The sequence below is a fragment of the Phalangium opilio genome, unplaced genomic scaffold, assembly GCF_054372755.1.
Source record: "Phalangium opilio isolate 3A_F unplaced genomic scaffold, DU_Popi_V2 ptg000194l_1, whole genome shotgun sequence".
NCBI lineage: Eukaryota > Metazoa > Arthropoda > Arachnida > Opiliones > Phalangiidae > Phalangium > Phalangium opilio.
Window position 1 is genome coordinate 840,127 of NW_028324212.1, and position 6,601 is coordinate 846,727.

Sequence of the window (6,601 nt, forward strand, 5' to 3'; positions counted from 1 at the left end):
AAAGAAGAGTCAAAGAGGAAAGGGGATGGTTACTTAAACGCGCGCACCTACCTCGACGCACAGCAGAGGAGCCAGACGTCACATGATCCGTTAAGGAGGAAATTCAAAAGGGTTAGAGTTAGAAGGTCACGCCGGCTTCCTGAATGTCCGTAAATTGGGTAGGATTTTACTTTACATATCTAACCAAACCAACACTGGTTTCTGATTAATTAGACTACGTGGAGTTCTAAAAAAATAGTGAAAAAAATACTAAACCCGCCGCAAGTTGGTAATTTTTTTTTAATTTGAAAATTGTATGTATTTACCACCATCAAGACTGTTGCCCGCCCTAAACTCGTTCTGAAATCAATTTTGAAAAACTACTAAGGGGTAAACATAACAGCAAGGACTCGCGACGGAAATATAGCTATGAAATTTTAACCCCCGCTGAAACATTAACAATTCTCATATTAGGATAGGAAAATAATTGATGAAACCTTCAATTTTAAAAATAAACGATAATTTGCTTAAATACGTAAATTATTTAGGAACGAAATGAAGGTAAACAACGAGATTTTGGAAAGGCGTAGCATTATTTGGGAAACTAACTAAATTTAAACATCAATATTTTGAAAAGGCATAACATTGTTTGGAAAGTAAATGAAGCATTTTTTTTAAATATTTTTCCAAATAAAACTACGCCTTTTCGAAAAGTGTTTTGTTTATCTTCATTTATTTTTCAAATAATAATACGTCTTATCCAAAATTTTGTTTTTTATCCTCATGTACCTTCCGAAATAATATTACGCCTTTTCACTACCAACGAAATATATATTAATATCTCGTTGGTAGTGGCCTTTTTCAAAATGTTGTTGTTTACCAACATTTACATCCCGAAATATGTTATGCCTTTTCCAGAATTTTGATGTTTATCTTCATTTACTTCACAAATAATATTAAATCTTTTCTAAAATATTGATGTTTACATGAGTTAGTTTCCCAAATAATATTACGCCTTTTCCAAAGTATTTATGTTTACATTTAGTAAGTGTCCCGAATAATGCTACGCCTTTTCCAAAATATTGTTGTTTATCTTCATTTACTTCCGAAATAATTTAGGCATTTTAGAAAAATATCGTTGTTTATTTTTAAAAATTGGAGCTTTCTTCAAATATTTTTCTATCCTGGTGTGAGAATTGTAAATGTTTGAGCGGGTGTTTAAAATTTCATAGCTATGTTTCCGTCGCAAGTCCTTGTTATAATGTTTAACCTCCTTGAAATTTTTCAAGATTGAGTACACAACGCGTTTAGGCGCGCAGCGGTCTTAATGTTGGTAAGTACATGCAATTTTCCAAAAAAACATTTGACCAACTTGCGGCGGGTTTAGAATTTTTCACTATGTTTTCCGAACTCACTGTGGTCTAACTAATCATGCAGAATCCATTGTTGGTTGGGTTAGTTAGATGAAGTGAAAGGTAAAACATATTTGAAACTTTTCTCTTGGTTTTTTTGTTTCTTCTCTCTTTTGCGTTGGTTGCGCATGTGCGAAACTCTACGACCTAGCCGGCTTGGTTTTGAAAGGGAGATGAATTGGAATTTGGTTTCACTGAGCCTTCTTCTATTTGTGCTAAATTCCTGACGTAACCTGGGTGAGCAAGCCGTCTTATCCCCAAAACACTGTGTTACAGGGTCCTCTGTTCCTATATTTATATTTTTTGCAATGTTTTCAAGTTCTTTCCTTTAAAGTATTTAGAATTTTCAGTGGTAACCCTCAAATCAAATCCACCATGGCTAAAGATTCCATTCGAATTTGTTGAAGTAGGCCTGCTTAACAAAATATATTTTTTTGCTTTTAGATGGATGCTGCGTACAAAAGATCTAATTTCCCGAGATTGTACCTTTATTATGAAAATGGGAAAGTGAAGAGTCACAGTACGTAATTAGCCTTTTTCATGATGAACTACTGTAATCGACGAGTCATCCAGGTGTAGCTAAATAGACACAGTATTTTCTGTGGTCAAGGACAGGGTTGGAAATAAGGATTTTTTTAATCTGCCTGGAATAAATAAATTGTTCCTCGACCATTGACCAGTTCACGTATTCTGCTAAACTAAAGAAGTGGATTAATTAATATATTTGAGTTAATGTCTGGACTCTGGTTACCCTTCAATTTTCCTAGTGGTCCTGTGCACCACTATTATTAAACTAGTCATTTGCCCTGTGTTACCGCCTTATTTCCCATGCTGGTCAAGGATTGGTCCGCTTCAACACTCTTTAAACTTAATTTCCGCGTAATTACAAGATTCAATTTATGAAATTAAATTAGTTCGTGCTACAAACGTGTTTCTTAAGGATGTCCAATACTTTTGAAAGGTGAAAAGAACTTTTATGATGTCTTTATAGCTTCTAAAGCTAAAACACTGTGTTTGCTCAAACTTTAAACTGTGAAAAGCAGGCTTTGCAAGTAGAAGTACTTTAGAAGATCTACAAACCCCGAAAAATGTGTTTTACCTGTAGAAAAATGTTGGATATCCTTTAGAAACGCGATCTACTTGTATTTCATAAGTTAAAGGTAGTAATTACGCTGAAATTGAGTTAAGAGTGTTGAAGCGGAGTAATCCTTCACGAGAGAAACTAACGAGTCTGAGTAATTTTTAGCGAGACATGGGTGCCTCGTCGATTACAGTAGTTCTCAGTGCTGCTGCTTATGGGTTGGTGGATCTGGTCATTAATAAGGCTAATCCACTTTATTCCCTATGCCCTATGCGTGTGTTTAAGGCTTAATTGATTTTGACTTGAACATTGATTTTAACTGACCTACCAGACGATTAGAGGCTAAACAACCGATATCGAACTTAAAATCAATGTTGTTAAAGTATCTCGCTAAGCCTTGGAAAATGGATCGGTAATAAGGTGGATTGAAACTGCAGCAGCCTTGCAAGTTGTTCAAAGAGCCTGATGAACAATTAAAATTCATTTCTTCATATAGTTACAGGTTCTACAATAAAACCAGAAATCTTGGAGGAATTTTCAAAAGAATTTTTGAAAGGAGCTGTTGCTTCTGATTTCACGCCAGGAGACGTAAAAATGAGAGATTTCCCAGGTATGATATTAATACATGTTTAAAAAATATGTAGAGTGAGAACCATTTTATAATAGGTAGCTAACGTCAGGGTTGATATTAAGTCACTTTTTCGATGAAATTCTGTGAGAATTGAATTGAAATATGATTTATTGTGCATTACAACAATACAAAGTAGTACCTTCTAGGTAGTGCACCGCTTAAATTAGTTACTATTTGTCACTTTTTGTCACTTTTTTTTCAATTTATCAGTCTTTCAATGTTATTTATCTTAAAAACTATAGCTTAAAAGGATAATGAAGTAGAAAAACAAGTTATTTTTACTTGATTAATGGTGTTAAAATATGCATAAAAAGATTAGAATAATTCACCAGAACTTTCTCCTTAATTTATTATAAATTTTGAAAATTATTGTGACTTTAGATAAACCAAATTTTGATGATGGAAATATCTTCGAAAAAAAGGAATTTTCAGTCAATCGGAGGACGCTAAAAATTGCGCGGCTCATTCGTTTCTAGGGTCAAGGATTAGCCCTCTTCAACGCTCGTTGAACTTCATTTAAGCGTTATTATTGGAATTAATTGTGTTCCGAATGGGTTGACAACATTCAACACTTTTTTTCGATAGATCGATAGAAAAGGGGAGGGACTATGGTCACATGTCATATGATAAGTATTTTTTTCCATTTCAAGACGATTGCGCTGTTTGCTAGGTAAGCTGATGTCCCCCAAGCGATACCAAGCCGCCCATAAATTGATATTGGTAGGTTAGGGCTGTGCGAATACTCTAATAGTATTTATTTAATTCGAATTGAGCATTCGATTCTATGAATCGAATTTTCCAATTGGAGATATACAAGTATTTGAATAAAACAATTATTGGAAAATGAATTTGGAAGCCGTACGAATACTGTTTTTTAAACAGTTTTTCTCTATTAATTTCAATAATTGAAGTGAAATTATACGTATATCATTAAGTTATTTCTTCTCTATAAAGGGCTACAATATTTGGACAGGTAAATGTATTTAAAAAACGATTAACCGTTTTGAAACTAATATTCTTCTTCTGCTTAAACAGGGTAACGACCAATTCGGACTACTCGTCTGTAGAACTTTCGTCACGTTCGCTAGTGGTTATGCCTCCATCCGGGTGGCCAACCCATACGCTCGACCCATCAACCTACCTCGAAATTCTACCATTGCTACGGCCCATGACGTCCTCGAAGTAGCTCTTCTCACGTCCGATGCATCCACAAACACTCCGCTTCCGGAAAAATTAGATATGGGAGAAGGTCTCACCCGCGAACAAGAAGGTCGGCTACGGCTAATCCTTCAACGCCATGCGAATGTCTTCTCTCGTCATGACAATGACCTCGGTTGCACCTCGCTCATACACCACCAAATACACACTGGCGATTCGGCTCCAATACGGTCACACCCATACCGGAAATCTCTGAAGGAGCGAGAGATTCTAAAAACCGAAGTTGCAAAACTCCTAGAAAGCAACGTTATACGCGAGTCCTGCAGCCCCTGGGCGGCACCAGTCATTCTCGTTCGGAAACGCGACGATACTTGGCGGTTTTGCGTGGACTGGCGCCGTTTAAACAAAGTCACGAAAAAGGACGTCCACCCAATTCCGCGCATCGATGACACACTCGACAGACTGGCAGGGTCTACCATTTTTACCACCCTGGACCTAGCTTCTGGCTACTTTCAGGTGCCTCTGGCGGAAGAGGACAAAGAGAAAACCGCGTTTGTCACCCCAGATGGACAATACGAATTTAATGTCCTCGGAATGGGTTTATGTAACGCCCCAAGTACGTTCGTGCGTCTCATGTACAAGGGCCTGGGAGGCCTGATGTGGAAAGTCGCCATGGCCTACCTGGATGACATAATCATCTTTTCGGATTCGTTTGACGCTCATCTGCGACACCTCGATGACGCACTCACTTGCCTTGGGAAGGCGAATTTAAAAATTAAACCCAGCAAATGTGTCTTTGCCAAATTCCGAATCAAATATTTCGGCCATGTCATAGACGGTGACGGCATCCAGGGTTGGCAAGTTTTAAACAAATTGTTTTAAGCTTTGGTTTAAAACTTGTTTTAAACAGCCATGAAAAAAAACATTAGTTTGTTTAAAACGTTGTAAACAAACAGTTTAAAACATGTATTTTATGGAAAGGAATTTCGAATATTTTTAACTCGTTTTATTTGAAAATGAGCAAAAATATGAAATAATAGATATAATAAGCTTCAGTCAAAACCTTCCAATAACTCGACTGTTTCATATGTGTGTTTAATTGTTTGGAAACCCTATCAGTGGATTTAGTCGTTACCAAGCTGTCTTGAAGACTTATATTCAAAATATATGATTAAGGATAACTTATTTTGTCGTCTACTTAAAACCAAGCAACAACGTTTCGCCTATGTGGTTTCTCTACACTGTCGGTACATTTTACTGTTCTAAAGTGATTACGCGTAATATTTAAAGCCAGTCCCTTGACAGTGCTAAAATTAATACGCTTAATCCGTAAACGGATAACATGAAGCGCCTACAAAGTGGTAAGGGGGGTCATGACGTTTCAAATGTATGATGAGTTCTGACCACGAAACTCGGCAGTATGGAAGCAAAAAGTCCTTAATAGTGGCCACAAAAGAAATCAAGCATTTGGACATTTGGGGTTAAATGAACAATTTTACCCATCACCCTCATTTTCGTTTTGAAAAGATCTCTTGCTCTTAGTCAGTAGAACATTTCAAATTTGATCCCTCAACACGTACTCCCTTTTAAATAATTAATTTCATGACAAAATATTTTCGGAAAATCTATTTTTAATCGTGTTTTTAACACTAAAGACTTTGTTTTTAACAAAACTTTGGCGAATCCTGGCAATGACCCTTTCTTAGATCTTCAAATTCTAAATTTTAGGACTCTTGATCTTCGCGTTTGACTTCGCAGTACGTGTTCGTGGTCCATTAGTCTAGAGGTATGATACTCGCACTAGATGCGAGTGGTACCGGGTTCAAATCCCGAAGGGTCCAGTCTTACAGCTTTATATTAGGCCCATAAATTTAGGAGTTTTCGATTTTGGTGTTTTTCTTCTCAATACGTTTTCTTGGTCGGTAAGTAGGGCTGTGCGAGCCTTGAATTTTTGGTTTCGAGTCGAGTCTCGAGTATTAAAATTTTCCCTTATCGAGTATCGAGCCGAGTATCGAGTAGTTGGAAAATTTGCTTCGAGTATTTATCGAGTAATATGAAATTGATTTTTTAGTATTATCACACTTTCTGTTAATTTATCGCTGTCATAATAGACATTTATTGTAATTTTGATCATTGACAATTACTTCAAACAATTCCCGACGGTATTAGTCTTATTCCCTTTAAATTTAACAAACTTTATTTTTCATTAAAATCTTCTTCGGAATCTCATTCCTCACCGAAGTCACTCCTAGCCATTGTTATATATCAAGCAACTCCCAAACGAACATAACTAAGCTGAACTTAAAAAAAAAATAAGTAAATTAAAAAAATAAAAATAAT